Raw genomic sequence first — 20,617 nt, 5'->3', positions numbered from 1 at the left:
CCAGCATAATCTCGTGCAGCTTCTTAAAAAATTCCGATTTTCCATCGTTTGGGGCGTAGATTCCTAGAATTAAAAACTTTTCTCCTTGTGTCTGGATTTCAATTGCCAAAATTCTGCCCTGTTCATCTTTAAATACAAATTTTGGGGACAAGTTCTCCTTTGCATAAATCACCACTCCTCTTTTCTTAACTTTATCCGATGAAATAAATTCTTGGCCTAACCTTTTATTAATTAACACTTTTCTGTGGAGTCTTGTCACGTGCGTTTCTTGCAGGCAGATAATGTCCAATTGTTCTTTTTTCAAAATATGAAATACTTTTCTGCGTTTTTCTGGAGAATTCCCGCCATTTATATTCCAACTAAGAAGCTGTAGAGACATCCCGGCCTACTTCTTGGGTATCACAGTTGGGTATCTAATTTATCGTCCTTTTCCGGAAGCTGTGGTGCCGGGCCGCCTCCAGATGGTATGGATCCTGGTGGTACTCCCGGTGGTGGAGGCCAGGAGTCTGCAGCTCTCTTTTGGAGGTCCTCCTCGTTGTCGTGTAGGAACTTCTGGTGGTCTTCTGGTGTTTTAATTCTTACCTTCTTTCCTCTATAGGTGAATGACAGACCTTGAGGAAATTCCCACCTATAAGGGATTGCGTTGTGTCTTAACAATTTGGCCAAGTCTGTGTATGTGGCTCTAAGGTCCAACAAATATTTAGGAATGTCTCTATAAATTTCTGCCCTTTTGCCTTCAACTTCCAGGGATTTTTTAAAATGTTGGCCTAATATCTTGTCTCTTTCCTCTCTTGTTCTCAAACAAACCAAACAGTCTCTGGACTTATCTTTCTTAACCGATCTTCCCAGTCTGAAGGCCGTCACAATCCTGAAATCTTTATCTTCTTCAACCCCCCAAAATTTAGAAAACAACTCCGTCAAGAATTTCTCTAGGTTGCCCTGTTCCAACTCTGGGACAGCCCTCAGCCTAAGATTACATTCCTTACTTTTCAGTTCCACCATTGACAGGTAGGCTTGCTGTTCTCCTACCTGTCTTTTCAAAGGTCTTACTTCCCCTTTGATCTCTTCCACCTTCTTGCACGCTTGCTCAGCTTTTTGATTGGCTTCCGCAGCTAATTTGTAGTTCTCCGCCGTAGCTCCTTGCAGTTTCTCAATAGCCTGAGTGTGCTGCGAAACCTGATCTGTTAACTTGCTGATAGTAGATGTAGCTCTATCAATTTTAGATGACTGATCGTCCACCTTCTTATTCAGAAGTGCCAGTTGTTCCAAAATTTGTTTCAAGACTGGATCAGTTCCTCCAGCTGCCATTTCTTCTGTAGCAGGCGTTTCAACTTCTTCCTCCTGCGCCGTCAGCACAGTTGGCACCGAGGATCTACGATGATGAATCAAGGTTGTTTGGACAAGCTGCCCAGCTCTCTTATCTTTTTTCTTTTCTTTAGCTTCCTCAGCTAAAGCTTCCTTAGCTTTAGCTGCTCTTGTTTTCGCTGGGCCACTCATTCCCCAGCTGCTGTTCAAGGTCGAATAGTCTTTCAATCCATGAGAAAGGCAAGCCCAGAGTATAAACAATTAAACCACAAAAAATCCCAATAAGATACAGTTCCCAGACCTCAATGCCTCCGCAAATCCACTAGGGGGGGTTTTCATAGGAAAGAAAGTTTCTTTTCCACCATCAAAGCTCCTATTTCAACTGAAGTCCCCAAGTTCAAAAAGGAGGCTTTCAGAAAGTTCTGTTTCAAATTAGTGCCACAAGGTAACGGAGAGGTTTCAATGACAGTATTAAAGCGATAGTGTATCCATCAATGCAACAGTTTATGTTAAGAAAAAAGTTTCAGCAGCCTGACAGTACTCCTTTACAACACTGGCAGTCCAATAACTCGGTTATCCCCTTCAATTCCACATCTCTTCACAGTAGGAGGAGGATTCTCTAACACAATGAACCAAAAAATTTACTTCTTCACTCTTTTCAATTTCTAGAAACACACAGTCTATTAATGCCCCTTCTTACTTCTTTCAAAGTCTCTTTTTAGCGCTTCAGCCCGCATCGGGTTCTTTTGCTTTGCTCTGATTAGCAGGACCGGAAGGCGGACTTCCTGTTACTCGCCTCCCGTTTTCAGCCGAAATAGACAAATTTAAATTAATCCTTAATCAGTTCTTTGGTACCCCTTACTCACGGGTAGATTGCAGCCAATTTCGATGTTTTTCAAGAAGAAAGGTCGGCGCTCATCAGCAACAGCAGCGCGGCTTCACTTCCGCGAAAAGAGCGATGAACTCACAGCGCCGCTCCCCCGTTCACGATCCGGAGCCTCTTACGAGGTCCCTTCCTCGCTTCTGGGGGGGCTTCTGGCACCCGCCGAGTCCCACGGCCACCGGCTCGCTCTGCCTGCGGTTTATCTGAATGGGTCTCCGCTTCGCCGTAGCGGACGACCCTTTTTCGCGGAGCCCCTCTTCACTGAGTAAAGAGGACCGCCATTGCCGTTTTGCGCCGCCTCCGGAAGTCTAAGCCACCATATAATCTCTAAGCGTTTTCCTATCTTACTACCTCACTTAAAGTGCTGTCGCCTCTTTCTTGCCAAGAGCACATGACTGAAGAGTGCGCGAGCCTCTATTTGGGAAGGGCCACCACTCAACAGCAGAACATCTGTTTCAGGTGCAGAAGTCCAAGGTTCAGCCCCTGACATCTCCATGTAGGACTGCAAGAGATCCTTTAATCTGAAGCCCTGGAGATCCTCTGCCCTACTGATTCATTTCCAATCAGCGCCTATCCAGTCACCTCTTCTTGAAATCCCATACCTATTTGCACTAAAGATGTTCTGCCTTATTTTTGTTCCCCTTTTGTTGCACAACAGCCCCTCCAGACAGCAACAACGCAGTAGCGTTGGGTGAGCATCGCAGAGAAAATAAAAGCAGAATAAATTCACTACTAATGTGCTCTTACTGAGTCAAGAACATGATGCAGAATCCGCCCACTACAAAACATCAGTCTGGAGGGGCTGAGAGGCAATAGAGTGAAATATTCAACCAATTAAGGGTGACATTTCTGTTCCATCCTTTTTTCCACCTTTCTGCAACTCTGAATTAAATAATTTCTTGTCAGGACCAAGGCAACAGTTTGCATTATAGAGAGACAGAGGTGTGGTTGGCAGAGGGATCAGAGGGGGTGGGGAGGGCATTCAGAGATGCCTCACCAAAAAATGAAGGCACAGTTCTGCACAAAGTTTGCATTTGCTAAAAGCTAAAAGCTCGGGGCAGAATTTAACTGAGGACTCCTGCCAGAGGAAGCCCATGCAAGGATTTCTGCTAGTGTGGTGGGGCTCCCCTCTCCTCCTGTGTCCACCTAAATTGGGGGCAGGGATCAGGAGAACCACCATAACAGCACCTGGGGGCAGAAGAGGGCAGATTGTTCCACCAGGCAAGAAGAAATTATGGTGCTGGTGGAGCGATCTGCTTAGCACTATGTTGAATTCCACTCTTAGGAATAATGATAATTTAAACAGAGGTACAGTACATCTTGGCTCTCTGTGTGTGTCCACTGCCCAGGTGTTAATTGTTGGCAAGCAAGTCCCAGGTTCCTCCTTTGGGTTCTTGTGCCTCTAAATCAGAGTTGGACTGGACACCTCTTTCACATTTCTCAAACTTTGGTCCCCAGCTGTTGATGGACTTCAACTCCCACCATCCCTAGCTATGAGGACCAGCGGTCAGAGGGATGATGGGAGTTGTAGTCCAAAAAATCTGGGGCCCGAGTTTGAGAAACACGGTGAGGATGCCTTTAAGTCGAGGGCTGTCTTCTGTAAGGTAGGACACACAGCCATCCTGGGGGGAACTCCACCCTGCAAAAGCTGTTGGTGGTTATGCTTCTTTCCCCAGCAAGGCTACTTTAAATGACCACGTGGAGATGGCAGCCAGCACAGAATCAGAAGGCAGCAGATGGTGTGAAGGTGGAACAATCACAGCCAGAAAAGTCAAGTTGAAGAGGGTGATCTAGACAGCAGTGCTGAAAGCAGAGGATAGTCCATTAGGCTGAGTGCAGCACTTCCCCACCAAGCTCAGCCTGTCCTGAGTCGGCCCCCACCTGCCTGCCTGCAGGATTGGAACAAAATGATAATTAGTTTGTTCTGGCAGTCACTGGCTCTGGCGCCACCTACTGTTGACCTCCCTGTCTCCCAACCTACTGAGTGCTGACGATGCCTTGCAAAATGACACTCCAGCAATGGTTTTCCAGGTGGAACATGGCCGTAGCTAGGGGGTTGTGAGGTGGGTCCCCGCCAGGGGCACAGGTGAGGGGGGTTGCAAAATCGGCTTTAAAATATGTCCATAAATATGTCTATAAATAAAAATACCCCTTCATGGATCACTGCCTTGCCGTGGCGAAGGGGCTTGAAGAACTCAGAGAAGCTATGAACTATGCCGAGCAGGGCACCCAAGATGAGTCATAGTGGAGAGTTTTGACCAAATGTGATCCACCTGGAGGAGGAACCGGCAAGCCACTCCAGTATCCCTGCCAAGAAAACTCCATGGACAAAGACAACAGGCATATAAAAGTTATGACGCTGGAAGATGAGCTCCTCAGGTCGGAAGGCGTCCAACATGCTACTGGGGAAGAGCGGAGGACAAGTACAAGTAGATCCAGAGCTGATGAAGCGGCTGGGCTAAAGCCGAATGGACCTTCAGTTGCAGATATGCCTGGAAGTGAAAGGAAAGTCCAATGCTGTAAAGAAAAATATTGCATAGGAACCTGGAATGTAAGAACCATGAACCTGGGTAAGTTGGATGTGGTCAAAAATGAGATGGCAAGAATAAATATTGACATCCTGGGCATCAGTGAACTAAAATGGACGGGAACGGGCAAATTCAGTTCGGATGACCATCATATCTACTACTGTGGGCAAAAACCCGCAAAAGAGATGGAGTGGCCCTCATAGTCAACAAAAGAGTTGCGAAAGCAGTACTGATCCCAGTATTGTGTAGCAGTATTGAGGTGCTACACTCAATATGCCAGCAAGTTTGGAAAACTCAGCAGTGGCCAGAGGATTGGAGAAGATCAGTCTACATCCCAATCCCAAAGAAGGGCAGTGCCAATCGCCGAAGAATTGATGCTTTTGAATTATGGTGCTGGAGGAGACTCTTGAGAGTCCCATGGACTGCAAGAAGAACAAACCGATCCATTCTGAAGGAAATCAGCCCTGAGTGCTCACTGGAAAGACAGATCGTGAAGCTGAGGCTCCAATACTTTGGCCACCTTATGAGAAGAGAAGACTCCCTGGAAAAGACCCTGATGTTGGGAAAGATGGAGGGCACAAGGAGAAGGGGACAACAGAGGATGAGATGGTTGGACAGTGTTCTCGAAGCTACCAGCATGAGTTTGACCAAACTGCGGGAGGCAGTGGAAGACAGGAGTGCCTGGAGTGCTCTGGTCCATGGGGTCACGAAGAGTCGGACACGACTAAACGACTAAACAACAACAAATAAAAATATTGATTATTGCCTCATAAGAAAAGGTTTTTAATAGAGGGTGAATTGAATGGGGGCGGGTTTGGAGGAGAGGTGGAAAGAAGGCTAATTTGTCAATGGCTAGGGGGCGCAATCTGGACAGTTCTGCAGGGGGCACAAGATCACCTAGCCAAGGCTCTGAGGAGTAGCCATGCCACTGATCCGAGTCCTCAAGATTGGGTGGGGAACCTCAGCTCTAGGGGCCCAATGAGGCCCTCCAAGCCTCTGTATTTTGGCCTCAGGATTCTCACCAGGACATAGCCCCTCCCATACACAATACCCTCCTGGAGTGATTTTGTATGGCTGAAATGTATGCTTGAACTATGACAATACCTCTTACTGCCTGGAAGGAGGATGGAAATTGTGTGTGTAGAAACCTCTGACTTCGCAGGACTGGAATGTAGCCAACTGCACAACGATAGACAGTACGGGATAGCTCAGCCAGTAGATCACGAGTCTCTTAATCTCAGGGTTGTGCGTTCGAGTCCCATGTTGGGCAAAAGCTTCCTGCACTGCAGCGGGGTAGAGTCAATGGCGTTTGTGGTCCCTTCCAACTCTACAATTCTATTATTTGTTGCCCTGCCCATTTTTTTGCATCTGCTAACATGGCCCCTGGAAGGTTGTGCTTGAGGCATTGTGGCCCTCTGAGTGAAAAAGGCTCCTCCCTCCTGCCGTACAAGGTGGATGAATGGGCTTCTGGGGATACGGAGAGTTACTTCTGGATCCTCAACTGAATCTACCGGAAGCATCTCAGGGGGAGCTGCGCACTCTGCTTCCGCAACGACCCTTCTGATGGCAGCAGTAAAGCAGTGATAATAGCCTGCCAGCCTGCAGGGCAGAGCTGAGTCGTTCTGAGCTCTGTTAATTGGCCTGGGCGGGGTGTGGGAGATAGAGAAAGGGCCCTTCCCATCACAAAGGGCTGAATGAACATTACTCTCTGGGAAAGTATTAAACAATTTGCCGCTAATTGTGATATCATCAGCAAATCTGAACAGCTGTTCTCGCAGCCCAGAGCAGCAGCGGGCCAAAGCAAACATTACCCTGGGACCCAATCGACGGAAAGCACTTTAGAAAGACAGCTGGCCGTGGTCTCAGGTTTCCAGGTCGCTCTTTTCCAGCCATATTGCTCAGGTTCGGCCCTTTTTCACTCGGTTAATGAGATTCCGACTGGCAAAAATCTAAAACCTTATCAGATCCATGGCGCGTCGTGGAAAAGCACACTTGGCGGTCAAAGATTACTATCAGAAACTGGACCTTTCCATTCATCCCAGTTGCTCTTGTTGCCGATGCTGCTTCTAGGAACATGGCAGGGACAGTTGCCAGGGGGATAAGGGCAGGTTGCATTTTGTCAGGCAGCCCAGTTGCCTCTGAGTCCTCCTTGGCTACCCATACCGTGTAAAGTGACCTAATGGAATGCACTGTTTTGTAGGGCTGGTTTCACAGAGGAGACGGGAACTGCACTTTCCACCCCCATTACCAGTTTTTTTGCTACACGGCAGAAATAATACCAGCTCTTTCCTAACCAGGTTTGCAAAGTTGATCCACCAAGACAGGCAGAACTGTCCTGTTCTGAATGCCAGGTTTTAAGAAGGAAGCTGACAGTCTAGAACAGAGGGATCTTGTCCAGTGCAAGGAGCACATTCCCTCCCGGGGAGCCTTCTGAGGACCACATGGTGCTTGAGATCAGAGGCAAAAGTGAGCAGGCCAAAAGGATAGGACTCTTATCTTTGCGCAATGGACTACATTCCAGCTGTGCAAAAGCCAGAGGTTTCTACACACACACACACACACACACACACACACACACCATAGCCACCTCCCTATTATCCATCCAGGCAAACAAGAATCTTGAACGCAGTTCAAGGATGCAGTCCAGCCAGACAACAGCACTGGGGCAGGGGACGGAGGCAGACCAGTGAGGGGGTGTGGCCTGGAGAAAGGGGGTGGCTAAGTGAGAGTCTTGAGGGCCAGGCAGAGAGGTCTGGAGGGCCACATCTGGTCCTCCAAACACTCCCAAGTTCTGAAGTGCTGCCGTCCAGCAAGACCTGCACCACATGATCCTGCTGGCTGCGTAGCTCAGCTTTCAGCTGTTGTGCAGCAACTATACCCTTAGTTAGCTCGTTTTTATCCTGGACAGGTCAATGCAGAGGTCTGAGGTCTGGTGGCATGTCTTTGAGCTGAATGCCTATTTCTAATCCAGGTTATGAAGATGAATTCTTGCCATGGCAGACATTCTGGATTAATTCATCCAGAGCCGATAGCTGCAATTGAACAGTCCACACCATTTTTTCCTCTGTTGATGAGTTTAGCCTTCGGTTTGGGTATGCACTTGTTTCTCTCCCTGCCTCCTTACCCAAAACGAAAATCCATGACCTCCTTCAGCGTTTAGACCATATTTTCCTGGTTCATGAGTTTCCAGGAGACTGGTTACCTGGTTTGATACGGTGTGTGTTTATACGAAGCAATGCATGGCATTGCTCCCCTTTAGACACAGCCTGGGGACTGTTTGTGGAGGAGCCAGCACTCGCTTCCCGCATTTGTCAATGTGCTTAAAAATAACCTGCCCGCTTGTCAAGGTTATAAACAGAGGGCTGAGCAAATTGCCTTTTGAGTTGATTAAAATGCTCGATGAAGCTTGCTCCCATATGACTGGGACTGGCCGAAAGAGGATTGCATTAATTTGAACTCTGCGGTTCTCTTGCTTAATATGGCATTGATGAGTCTCTCCCCCCCCCATACCCTTGCAAGCTCCCTCCCTCTAGACTCCTGCTTCCGAAAGCATTGAGGGGTGGCAGCTGGCAGGCAAGTCAGAGAGGGCACAGAACCTTCTGCGCCGAAGAAACCGTAGCAGTTACTTTCCAGGGCTGATTCACAGCGCTGGCCGTAACATCTAGAGCCCCAAGAACAACAGAGCATCTTACGGCACCTTAAAGACTTCCAGATTTATTGCGGCATAAACATTCATAGACGAGAGCCCACTTCATCAGATCCTCAGTTGGCAGAGATATGTGTATGCATACAAGTGGATGCAAAGTGAGGCGGGGGTTGGGGGAGGATACATAGTAGGGGCAAGGAGCCATGAAATGTAAGAGGTACAATATGTGATGCTTCTAGTCAAAGCGGAAAATGTACACAGGATAAGCACAGTAATCAGTCACAATAGCAGGCACTGGGAAGAGTGCAGGCTTCCAAGCTTCTTTATGCAATGTAGCAGGAGAAACATCGCCGGCTTTCCAAAGACCTAAAGAGCCTGGGTGTCCAAAGAATATAAGAAGAGTTTCTTGGATCAGGCCAATGTTCTCACGGTGGCTGAGCAGACGCCCACGGGAAACCAGGAAGCAGGATTTGAGCACAAGAACACTCTAATTCCCTGTGGTGTCCAGCAATGGGCATTCTGAAGCATTGCAACTAATCCAGAATGCTGCAGCTAGACTGGTGACTGGGAGCGGCTGCTGGGACCATGTAACACCAGTCCTGAAAGACCTACATTGGCTCCAAGTAGGTTTCCGAGCACAATTCAAAGTGTTGGTGCTGGCCTTGAAAGCCCTAAATGGCCTCAGCCCTGTATACCCGAAGGTATACACTGAGGTCCAGCTCTGAGAACCTTCTGGTGGTTCCCTCATTGCAAAAAGTGAAGCTACAGGGAACCAGGCAGAGGGCCTATGGAACGCACTCCCATCAGATGTCAAGGAGATGATGAACTGAACAACCATTAGAAGACATCTGAAAGCAGTCCTGTATAGGGAAGCTTTTTAATGTTCAGTGTTTCATTATGTTTTTATATATGTTGGAAGAGTGGCTGGGGCTTGGGTACAAATAAATTATTATTATTATTATTATTATTATTACCTCCATATGTGGAGACACAAGCATAGCCATTGTGGCTAGTAGCCATCAATAACCCTCTCCTCCAGGAATTTGTTTAATTCTATTTTTAAGCCATCCAGATTGAGTTCCATAGTTTAACTCTGCACTGCGTGAAAAAGTACTGTACTTTCTTTTATATGTTCAGCTTCATGGGATGGTCATGGGTGTGGCTTCAGAGGTGACTTGGCAGGGGTGTGTGTGTGTCAAACAGAGGAGGAGCACATTTCATCCCCAGGCCTGTGGTGTCCCATTCCTGAGCTAGCAAGAAGGCTCAGAACAGGTCTTTGAGGGCAATCTCGTTGCCCAGACAGGTTCATGTGGGATCCTAGAGATATTAAGGTCCTTGTGCTCATGTTGTCCTCACATCACATATTTGCAAATATTATCAGTGATGACTTGCAAGTGAGAGCGTGTCATCAGCATTGCACAGCTGCTACCAATACAACTGACATCAACATGACCTTAAACCCTTTGCAGTTTGGGACCACCAAAGGAGCCTCGGCTGTGCTCTCCCATTGTGACTCCACGTGTCCTGAAAGTAATCTACCAAACTATTTTGGAGCTCGGATATAGCAGACTGAGAAAATACAGCCCTGTAAACCCATTCATCTTATGTATCTTTAAAAAGTCATGTGGTTTTGGCCCTCCGCTCTTCAAACCAATAAAAGAGTTTCCACAGAATGCCAATTTGTATAAACCATTCTTAGCTCAGGCCCCCAAATGCCCAGAACAGAAATATGTTCCTTTCTGCTTAAATTTTAGCGGAAGCTCAAAAGATGTTTGAGTTTAATTGAACAAGAAGACACATTAGAGATATGAAACATAAAGTAAAGAAATAGCTTCCTTCGGAATGGCCGGACCTCTTTGTGTGGCCATATCTCCTAAAAACAGCTTGGCCCTGGTTCTTCCAAGGAACTAGAACATGATGTCACCAAATTCTTATATACCGCATTAAGAACTGAACAATCGGCCTTCTTCGCCAAGGAAAAACAGCCTCAAATCAAGCCACAAAGAGTTATCAAGGTACATTAAAGTGTTTCCATCAAATGCAAGAGCATAGGAAGGTGCCTTAAGCTGGCAGACCATTGACATTAAAACAAGCAGGCTCCAACTCTTAGACTGCTCAGTCGGTAGAGCATGAGACTCTTAGGGTTGTGGGTTTGAGCCCCATGTTGGGAAAAAGAGTCCTGCATTTGAAGGGGTTGGGCTAGATGCCCCTGGGGTCCCCTCTAACTCTACAGTTCTATGATTTGATGATTCATCTAGCTCATCTATACTGACAGGCAGAAGCAGGCATCAAGGGTTTCAGACCAGGGACATTCCCAGCCCAACCTGGAGATGGTGAAGATGATGATGATGATGATGATGATGATAATAATTTATACCCCGCCCATCTGGCTGAGTTTCCCCAGCCACTCTGGGCGGCTCCCAATCAACTGTTAAAAACAGTACAGCGTTAAATATTAAAAACTTCCCTGAACAGGGCTGCCTTCAGATGTCTTTTAAAGATAGGATAGCTGCTTAATTCCTTCACATCTGAAGGGAGGGTGTTCCACAGGGTGGGTGCCACTACCGAGAAGGCCCTCTGTCTGGTTCCCTGTAACCTCACTTCTCACAATGAGGGAACCGCCAGAAGGCCCTCAGTGCTGGATCTCAGTGTCTGGGCTGGATGATGGGGGTGGAGACGCTCCTTCAGGGATACTGGACCGAGACCGTTTAGGGCTTTAAAGGTCAACACCAACACTTTGAATTGTGCTTGGAAATGTACTGGGAGCCAATGCAGATCTCTCAGGACCGGTGTTATGTGGTCTTGGAGGCCACTCCTAGTCACCAGTCTAGCTGCCGCATTCTGGATTAATTGCAGTTTCCAGGTCACCTTCAAATGTAGCCCCACATAGAGTGTATTGCAGTAGTCCAAGTGGAAGATAACTAGAGCATGCACCACTCTGGCGAGACAGTCCGCGGGCAGGGAGGGTCTTAGATTCCTTGTGAGACCTTCTGCATGGAAAGCAGATGCTCTGCCAGGAAGCTATGCTCATTTTCACAAGCCATAGCCTTCATGGCGTCATGTCACACAATAAATTGCTCTATCCGGAGCCAGACTACTAGTCCATCTAGTATTGTCTATTCTGAATGGCAGCCACGCTCTGGAGTTTCAGACAAGAGCTTTTCTCATCTGTACCTGGAGACCCCAGGAACCTTCTTCATGCAGGACAGAGAATGTACTACTAACCTAAAGTCCTTTCCCAAACTTATTAAGTCATTATGGCCTCTGCTGGCAGAACATAGGTTTCTGGTGACCCTGGAATGTCAGACAGCGTTTGAGCAACAGAATTTCCTAAACAATCCACGAGAAGCTTTAAACATTAGCTCTCTGATGATTTTGGTCTTGGCAACTTGTGGGCTTGGTGATTGTTTCCATCCTTTCTGCATCTGGCACTGTAGCCTTAGCTGGGACGCTGAGTCTTTGGGTGTTTTCCTTCCCTGAAGGATTGCAAGGCTGTGCAACGTTATCACTAAATTCCACCCAAAATTGCTCTCCGAGTTAATTTTGGAAGCTGATTCAGCTCCAGTTCTGAGGAGAGAACTGGGCAAAGCCTGTTAGGCCTCCTCCTCTTTCCGTGGTCACCCTTGAGCTTACTTGGTGGCGGACAGTGACACATTTTGAGCAACACGCAGGAGAGGCAGTGTCTAACCACTATTTAAATTGCCCGCAATGCATATTCCATCAGGGCCACTGCAGCAAACAATTATGGCAGCGAAACCACCATTGCAAAGGAGTTCTGTAGGGAGGGAGGGTTTTATTTAATGGGAGGGTCTAGGGCAGGTGATGGCAGTGGGTTTTCCTTGGGAGCTCAAAGTTCAGCTTCCAGTCCTTGACTGAAAGCCTCTAATGCAGTGTGGGAATTGTCAGGGATGCAGGAGAGGATATATTGTTTGATTATAGCCTTTCCAACTTGTGCTAACAAGTTCACAATTTTGCAGAGTAACATTCCCCCTTTTAAACACACAGCGGATGCGTTTGGTCAGGCTCGCTAAAGCCTCTATAATAACTGTTCTGGTATTTTTCCGTTATTCCCTTATAAAAGATAAGACACGACACAGTCTTCTATAAAAATATAAAAAGAGTTTACTCACATTCTGTTCACAATCGGATCCCAGAAGGCAGACTTAGCTTAGAAAACTAACATGCACCTGGAAACTATCTCATAAGGAGACAGTCCATTTGTCCTCTCTTGGCTGAAGGCCAAGAGAGCATCTTTGGCTAAGCAGATGTTGCTTCTTCGATGAAAGTAGTCACAGAGAGAGAGAGATGGCTGCCCTGCCCTGTGCTTTTGTCGTTATCTGCCCAGGTGAGGCCACGCCCACCTCTAGTCACATGCAGAGGAAGTCTGTCCAGCCCAGAAGGAAACAGGAAGTTTACCTGCTGGCTGGACAAACATTCCTCCCCATGTGTAAACATGTTCACTCTAGGAATGTTGTACTTGACTGCTCTTGTGTTTCGCATCCCATAGTGATAACATCAGTGTGTGCCAGCTCTAAAGGCCTCTGTGTGGTTGCTGCTCCATTCTAGGGTAGTTTAAAAATAGCTGTGCTAGTTTTGGGCTGCTGTGGTGAAATTCGAACAGGGAAGCCCTGCCTCTTGAGGTTTTACCTCTTAGTTGATGTCCTCTTAGAATCATAGAATCTTAGAGTTGGAAGGGATCCAAGGGTCATCTAGTCCAACCCCCACAATGCAGGGATTTCAGCTAAAGCATCCATGACAGATGGTCACCCAACCTCTGCTTAGAAGCCTCCAAGGAAGGAGTGTCCACCACATCTCCTGGGAATCTGTTCCACTGCCGAACAGCTCATACTATCGGAAAGTTCTTCCTGAGGTTTAGTTGGGATCTCCTTTCTTGTAACTTGAAGCCATTGGTTCGAGTCCCACCCTCCAGAGCAGGAGAAAACAAGCATGCTCCATCCTCCATGTGATGGCCCTTATGATATTTGAAGATGTCTTCTGATGAAACGAACACTCTTTACACACACACACCGATCTCCAGAGCTCTGGAATTTTTTTTAAAAAAACCAAAACAAAATAATGATGAATGATAAACCTATTTATGAATATTCATGCAGCACTTTAAAAAAAAAAGCAGGGGGGGGACATGACTTCCCTTCCTTAGAAACAAAGCAAGACTGGCCGTCTGCTAAAACATACGCCTGTTGGGGAAATGGCAAAACTGGGAGAAAGCTGGTCTCAAAATAAGAATGCTCTGTGGCTAAAAAATAACAAAAACCCAAAACCCAACCTCTATGCCTGTCTTCTCCTGTATTTTATTTAGCTTGCTGTCCTGCCATCTCTCCACAGCCTCAGAGAGGCATATAATTTGAAAACAATATTCCTAAAGGGGGGAGGGAATGAAAATATTTCAAATACTTTGCGTTTATTGGGGGTGCAGTGAGTTGCAGAGAAAGGGAAAGGAGGCATGAAGCAGAGGGAGTTATCAAAGGGTTTGTCAAGAAAAGATTACTTTGCTTATGCTATTTTCTTGATGAAAAGGAAAGAAAGTGAAATGGATGGAAAGATGGAATGATTTGAATTGGGCAAAATATAGGGTTGGATTAGATGACCTTCATGGTCCCTTCCAACTCTACAATTCTACGATTCTATGTACAGAAGTAAAAGTAGGGCTTCACCAAGTGTTCACAAAGTGGACACCAAGTGTTCACAAAGTGGAAAAGGGGGTTTTCAGGGGACCCCAAATATCATCTGAAAAGCTCGTGCCCAGATTTTGTGCATTCGGGGGACATGTTTTATGCCTCTCAGACCTAGCTTTCATACTATTTTTTTATTTTTAAAATGCTACTAACATGATGGTATATCAACAAAATGCAGCCAATCAGATTTGGCCATGTGATTATGTTACATAGCCAATTCAGAGTGACGATAGTACTTCCTGCCCTCTCTCTTAACTGCTATTCTCTAATGTTTACATAATCTGTTTTTTGATGATGTGGAATAAAGTTGCCAAAAGGGAATGTGGATGCTTTTCATAACAGGCCAACAATTTAATTAAAAATTGCCTTCAGTAAGTACATAAGAAAAGCCTGTGAGATCAGGCTCAGGGCCCATCTAGTCCAGCATTCTGTTCTCACAGTGGCTGACAAGATGCCTGTAGGAAACTAAAAAAGGAGGATATGAGCAAAACAGTATTCTCCCCACCTGTGATTTAGTGGTAGTCAGATGCATACCTATCGCCTTAGTCGAGGGACATTGTAGCTAGTATGATATTGGCAGTTTTGTTGTCAGTGGATGTCAGGGAACTGACATCGGAGCCAGAAGTGGAGGCAGGGCTCCCAAACGATGCTGGAGAAGAGCCAAGCAGGGAGAGAGGGGACTCATCAGCTGGGGAAGGAAATCAGCGTAACACCAGGGATAAAGGGGGGGCGGATGGGGGAATCGGAGAGAGGGCTCCAGGACTCTTCGCTGGAGACCAGCGGGGAGAGCACAGGTCCTCCGCTACCCACACCCACCCTGCGCAGAAGACTTCCGTGCAGGGAAAGTAGGCGTAGACTTGGCGTCAAAGAATTTCTTTGCTGGAATAAATTCAAGAAACGCCCACTGACGGATTCTGCTAGTGACTGAACAGCCACGAAGTGAAGGGCTGTCCAGCCAGGAAAGGTTTAACCAGGCTACCTAGCCAGGAGTGGTGGCAACCTACGCACGAGCAACCCCATATAACCATTACAGTTGCTTTCCTAATGATCCCCAGCATCAAAATTGCCTTCTTCACAGCTGATGGTGTCCTCTTGGCCCTTGTGGTATTTCTCCTGATCTGTGGTATATACTCAAGTTGCATACCCAGTTCAATTCTAGTGCAGAGTTACTTAAAAACAGGAAGTATTGACTGCACTTGGATCCAATATGGAAACAGAAACCACTGAAGGGATTGTAGCAAAAGAGAAATGTGGAGTTAAAGGAGATTAAAGGAAAATGAAAACAAATGGGCAGCGGATTTGAGAGCAGAATGAAGTAAATGGCGGAGACAAAGAAGTAAAATGAAACACAGAAAATAATGAAGCCAGGAAAGGATGAGAGAACAGTGGCAGAAAAAAAATGAATTCAAGTAGGTCTTCAAATGCATACACATCACTCAAGGCAGTTTTCCACAACTGAAATGTTGTCATGAAACCACAATATCCAACAAAATACAATGGATTGGAAACGAACATCAGATAAAACATTATCTGCCTGGTTGGGCAAAATGCATAAATAATAACAATAGTAACAATAACAATAATAATAAACATAAGCATAGTTTTGCTGGATCGTGCCAATGGCCCATCTAGTCCAACAGGATCCACCCAGATGTATAGCTGTCAACTTACAGATTTGAAAATAAGGGACCAGCAGCCTCAAAAATAAGGGATCAGCAGCCAAAATAAGGGATTTTCCAAGCACAGGTATGTTCAACTTCTGAGCCCCTCCAAGCCAAAGGCAGAAAGCCCAGCCAGCAGCTAAACGAAGCCTCAAGTGGTGGTTCCCACAGCACAGCAACCCAGCAAAGGGGATGCAGCAAGGAAAACCACCGTCACCTCTCCGCTGGGAAGCGCTGAGCAAAGGCGAGTCCCCAGGCAACGCTGCCGATTTGATTGGCACAAGGCATGCAAGCTCCACCCCCAGTCATTCTTAGACTCCTTATTGGGTGAGCAACGCAGCCAAGCAGCACAGTTGGAGCCTCCCTCCTCCCTGGCCGGCAGGGAGGGAGGGAGGGGAGCTGCTTCCTTTGAAACCCGGGGAAATTAAGGGACATCATCAGTAAGGGACAGCAGCGGGACACAGAGCTGGGATAAGGGACTTTCCAGCCAAATAAAGGATGGTTGACAGCTATGCCCAGATGCCTGTGGGAAAACAGGGAGCAAAACATGAGCACAAGAGCGCAATGTTTGTTACTTCAGAGCCCTCCAATGAGCACTGTTGTTCACCCCTGTATGAAGCGCATAGTGAAGCGATGGAACTTACTCCCACAGGAGGGAGGGTTGACCACCAAACTAGATGGCTTTAAAAGAGGGTTGAGACAAATTCATGGAGGAGGAGAGGGCTACTGACAGCTACTAGCCACAATGGCTACCCTCTGCCTTCTGCCTTCTACGGTTGGAGGCAGCCATGCTTCTGAATACCAGTTTCTGGAAACCGCAGGAGGGGAGAGTTGCTCTTGTGCTCGGATCCTGCTTTTACAGGCATCTGACTGGCCACTGCAGGAGCTGGACTAGATGGGTCATTGGCCTGATCCAGCAGGCTCTTCTTATGTTCTAACGCACCCACTGGCATCTAGTTGGCCACTGAGAGAACAGGATGCTAGACTAAATGGGCCATTGGTCCATTCTAGTAGCCTCTTCTTATGTTCTTAGAAGTGTGTTGTTGTTGGGGTTTTTTGCCAGGGAGATGTACCACAAATACACACTACTTGGCCCCCCAAGTCATGTCCTCATACAGTTTCCTAGAATTCTTGGTTGGGCAACTTACCATGAACTTACCAGGGATGTCATTCTGGACCCCCAGCTGTCCATGGAGGTGCAGGTCAATTCTGAGACCCTACCTGTCCACGGACTGTCTTGCCAGAGTGGTGCATGCTCTGGTTATCTCCTGCCTGGACTACTGCAATGCACTCTACATGCAGCTACCTTTGAAGGTGACCCGGAAACTGCAATTAATCCAGAATGTGGCAGATAGACTGGTGACTGGGAGCGGCCGCCGAGACCACATAACACCGGTCCTGAAAGATATTCATTGGCTCCCAGTACGTTTCCGAGCACAATTGAAAGTGTTGGTGCTGAACTTTAAAGCCCTAAATGGCCTCGGTCCTGTATACATGAAGGAGCGTCTCCACCCCAATCGTCCACTGAGGTCCAGAGCTGAGGGTCTTCTGGCGGTTCCCTCGCTGCGATAACTGAGGTTACAGGGAACCAGGCAGAGGGCCTTCTCGGTAGTGGCACCCGCCCTGTGGAATGCCCTCCCTTCAGATGTCAAGGCAATAAACAGCTATTTTACTTTTAAAAGACAACTGAAGGTGGCCCTGTTTAGGGAAGTTTTTAATGTTTGATGCTGTATTGTTTTTAATATTCAGTTGGAAGCCACCCGGAATGGCTGGGGAACCCCAGCCACATGGGCGGGGTATAAATAATAAATTATTATTATTATATTATTATTATGAATCCTTCTCCTTTCGCTCCTGTTCATTTTCTCATTTGTTTTCCTGCTACTTCATTCCATTGTTTCCCCACATTTGCCCTCAGTTTTCCTCTTCACGTTCCTCTCCAAATATGTACTTCTATGCATGGTTCAGGATATTGAATATTCCTTTAATGCTCCTTGAATATGGCAAGCTTTACAAGTCCTCTGTCTACGTTTGCCAACAATTGTATTGCGTGCTCTTAATAAAAAAAAAAATCAGAGTTTTATGAGTTTGCAAGACTGAAATGCTTTAAGTTGCTATGTTTGCATGGGAGGGGGAGTATATTTTAATAGCTAAAGAGCAAAAAACTGCGTAATTTCATGTGAAATGGTAGTGGACCATAACATTGTGATTTGCAAAATGGTCAGTTTGGTTGGGTGGATAGGGTCGTTTTGATCCAGGATTCTCAAAGATCAGATGCAGATCTCTGGCCGACTTACAATAACGAAACATGTAGTTTTATTATGTGTATTTGTTTTCAAAACTGCTGATCTTATCTATATTTGGATTACCGGTATTTCACTGGGTCATAGCCAATGCTGCTGTTTTACTAATGCAGCAGATTACTGCTCTTGCAACAGAAATTCCCCCCTCTCCTCCCAGGGTCCAGTTTTCATCAGTCACAGCCAGCATTGTCAAGGAACAGGGAATTTGGGAGTTGTAGTCCAACATTTCTGGAAGACTTCCCTATCCTGGAAGGTTCATAGCTCAGTGACAGGACATATGCTTTGCAAGTGAAAGGTCCCAGGCTCAATCCCTGGTGTCTCCAGGTAAGGCTGAGAAATAATCCTGTTTAGAGATGGGTGAATAAATCAGCTCGGTTTTCTCTCAAGTTTGCATATTTCCAGCCTTAGCTTGAGTTCTTTGCATTCCTGCATTAGTTTGCAATTTTATTTTCTCTGAATGCTGGCCATTGAACATATAAAAAAATATTTGATTTGGAAAGGCATCATGGACATTCATCAACATTTTAATGCAAATTAAATAAACTCATTTTTGTATGCAATTTTGTACACATTTTTGCAGGCAATTTTCACAGGCAATATCTGCATTTTTGTGCGCATGCTTTCTGCTTACATGTGCCCATTTTTGGCACACATTATTTGGTTAGAGAAGCACATTATTATTATTATTATTATTATTATTATTATTATTATTATTATTATCAGATTTTAAAGAATAGCTGAGTTTCAGTTCATATATTGTTTTGGAGTCTGTGGAGTTGGTATATCCACATTCAAATCTAAACCAAACCAAATTCGTCTGCCATCCCTACTCACACCTCAAAGCCTGGAAAGCTACTGGCAGTCATGGTTGACAGCGCTGAGCTAGATTGACCAATGCCCTGACATATATAAGGCAGCTTCCTATGTCTCATGAAGTTTCTTAACTATTTTTTAAGAAAATCCCGATCAGTTCTGGGCAAATGGCAGCCATACTACAAAAGTACTGTATGTCAAGGATGCCCTGAGTCACTTCCAACTCTTGGGGTCCTGTACCCGGTGAAGTTCATAATCTAAGTGAGGAGGCTGCTGAACTAGTGAGACAGTGAGACTAGTTTCTTTGTAAGGCAATGTCCTTAGCTGGCATCCCAAAAGAATGAGTTGGGTTGCAAGACCTGCATCTAAGTGATGGTGCCCTCCAGGCGGATGGGCCTTTCTCCATCACCACCACCCCTCACCTAGCTGCTGAGTAGGAGAACACAGTTATATGCTTGCCCTGTGCTGGATCCACAGCTGATGTCAGGATTTACGATGTCTCTCTCACACCAAGACACAGCACGCTGGCAGATTTATTACTCTTAGATTTATTTAATAATTACACAGTAGCTGCAGTCCGAGCTCTCCCAGCTCAATCCTCACCGGATGAAACAGTTGGCTCCACTGGATGATGTTGTCTACGCCAGCAGGATATCTACCACTGATTGCCCCACCTCCTGCTGGGCTGACGTTGCTCCTGTACTCTATGCTTCCTCCTACTCCAAGGAGACTCTGAGGCAGCCAGCCCCTCCTCCTTCTCAGTTGACTTTGTCATTGAGAGTCTACACAATATTGATCCAGAGCAGATTCCAATGTATAGTTAGCAGAGTAACAATTTAAACACGTTGTAGGATTCCAAAAAAATAGACCAGAGGCAATTACAGTAATATTTCATCCAGCAGAGCTTTACTGCTACTGAAGGCAAATGAGCATAATGGTTACAAATCCAATACATTCAGGATTGGCACTGCCCATAAGAAATCCAGTTGCATCAGACTTAACTTAAACTTACAATAACTTATAAGACGTCTAAACCTTAACACTAGGCATACTATGTGCAGAACACCACACCAGAAGGAAAAGAGATAGAAAGAGAAAGTGAAGCGCAGGCTCCTTCTGGCCTATTATTATAATCAGCATGACCTTGGCAGAAGAGATAACAGAACCAGTTTACACCAGCTGTACTCAGCTTCCCAGAAGGAATAACCCAAACATCACGAACCCTGCTGCTTATTTCTTTCACACAGAGAAGCTTCCAGAACCCTCTTGAATTAAGTAAAATAGGAACGCTCTCTATGCATCAGATCAATATTTTCTGTAGTACTAAGAAATGCAAACTGACAGATTTCACCCCTCTTGAGACAGATAGATGCCAACAATAAAATCCTTAAAACACCATAGTCTTTGCTGACCTTTATTCCAAGGAAACCAAACCCTGGGTAAGTTCTGGAACCCCTAGAGCTTTTCATGGCTCAGAGAATGGGGTAGTGTACAATACTGATGCCAAGGGTGGTGTGTAGCAATTTTTATAACCAAGAGACTGTATGTTTTTCAGTTCTCCCCATCCCAAGATGGAAAGCTCTTCTTGGTACATTCTACCTCTATGGCTCCACCTTTTCACATCAAATAATCGTAGAGAAGAAAGGGGTAGAAATCATGCCTACAATTCTTCTTGAATTGTGCTGAAGGCAGCAACTAGTTCACAGCCTGATGGTCTCTTTTGGCACCTGCTGTAGATATCTGTGGGGCAACAAACTGAATGGGGGGCTTTCATGATTATTT

The sequence above is a fragment of the Podarcis melisellensis genome (assembly GCF_964234715.1).
Source record: "Podarcis melisellensis genome assembly, chromosome: 5".
Lineage (NCBI taxonomy): Eukaryota > Metazoa > Chordata > Lepidosauria > Squamata > Lacertidae > Podarcis > Podarcis melisellensis.
Note: the sequence above shows the minus strand (reverse complement) of the source record.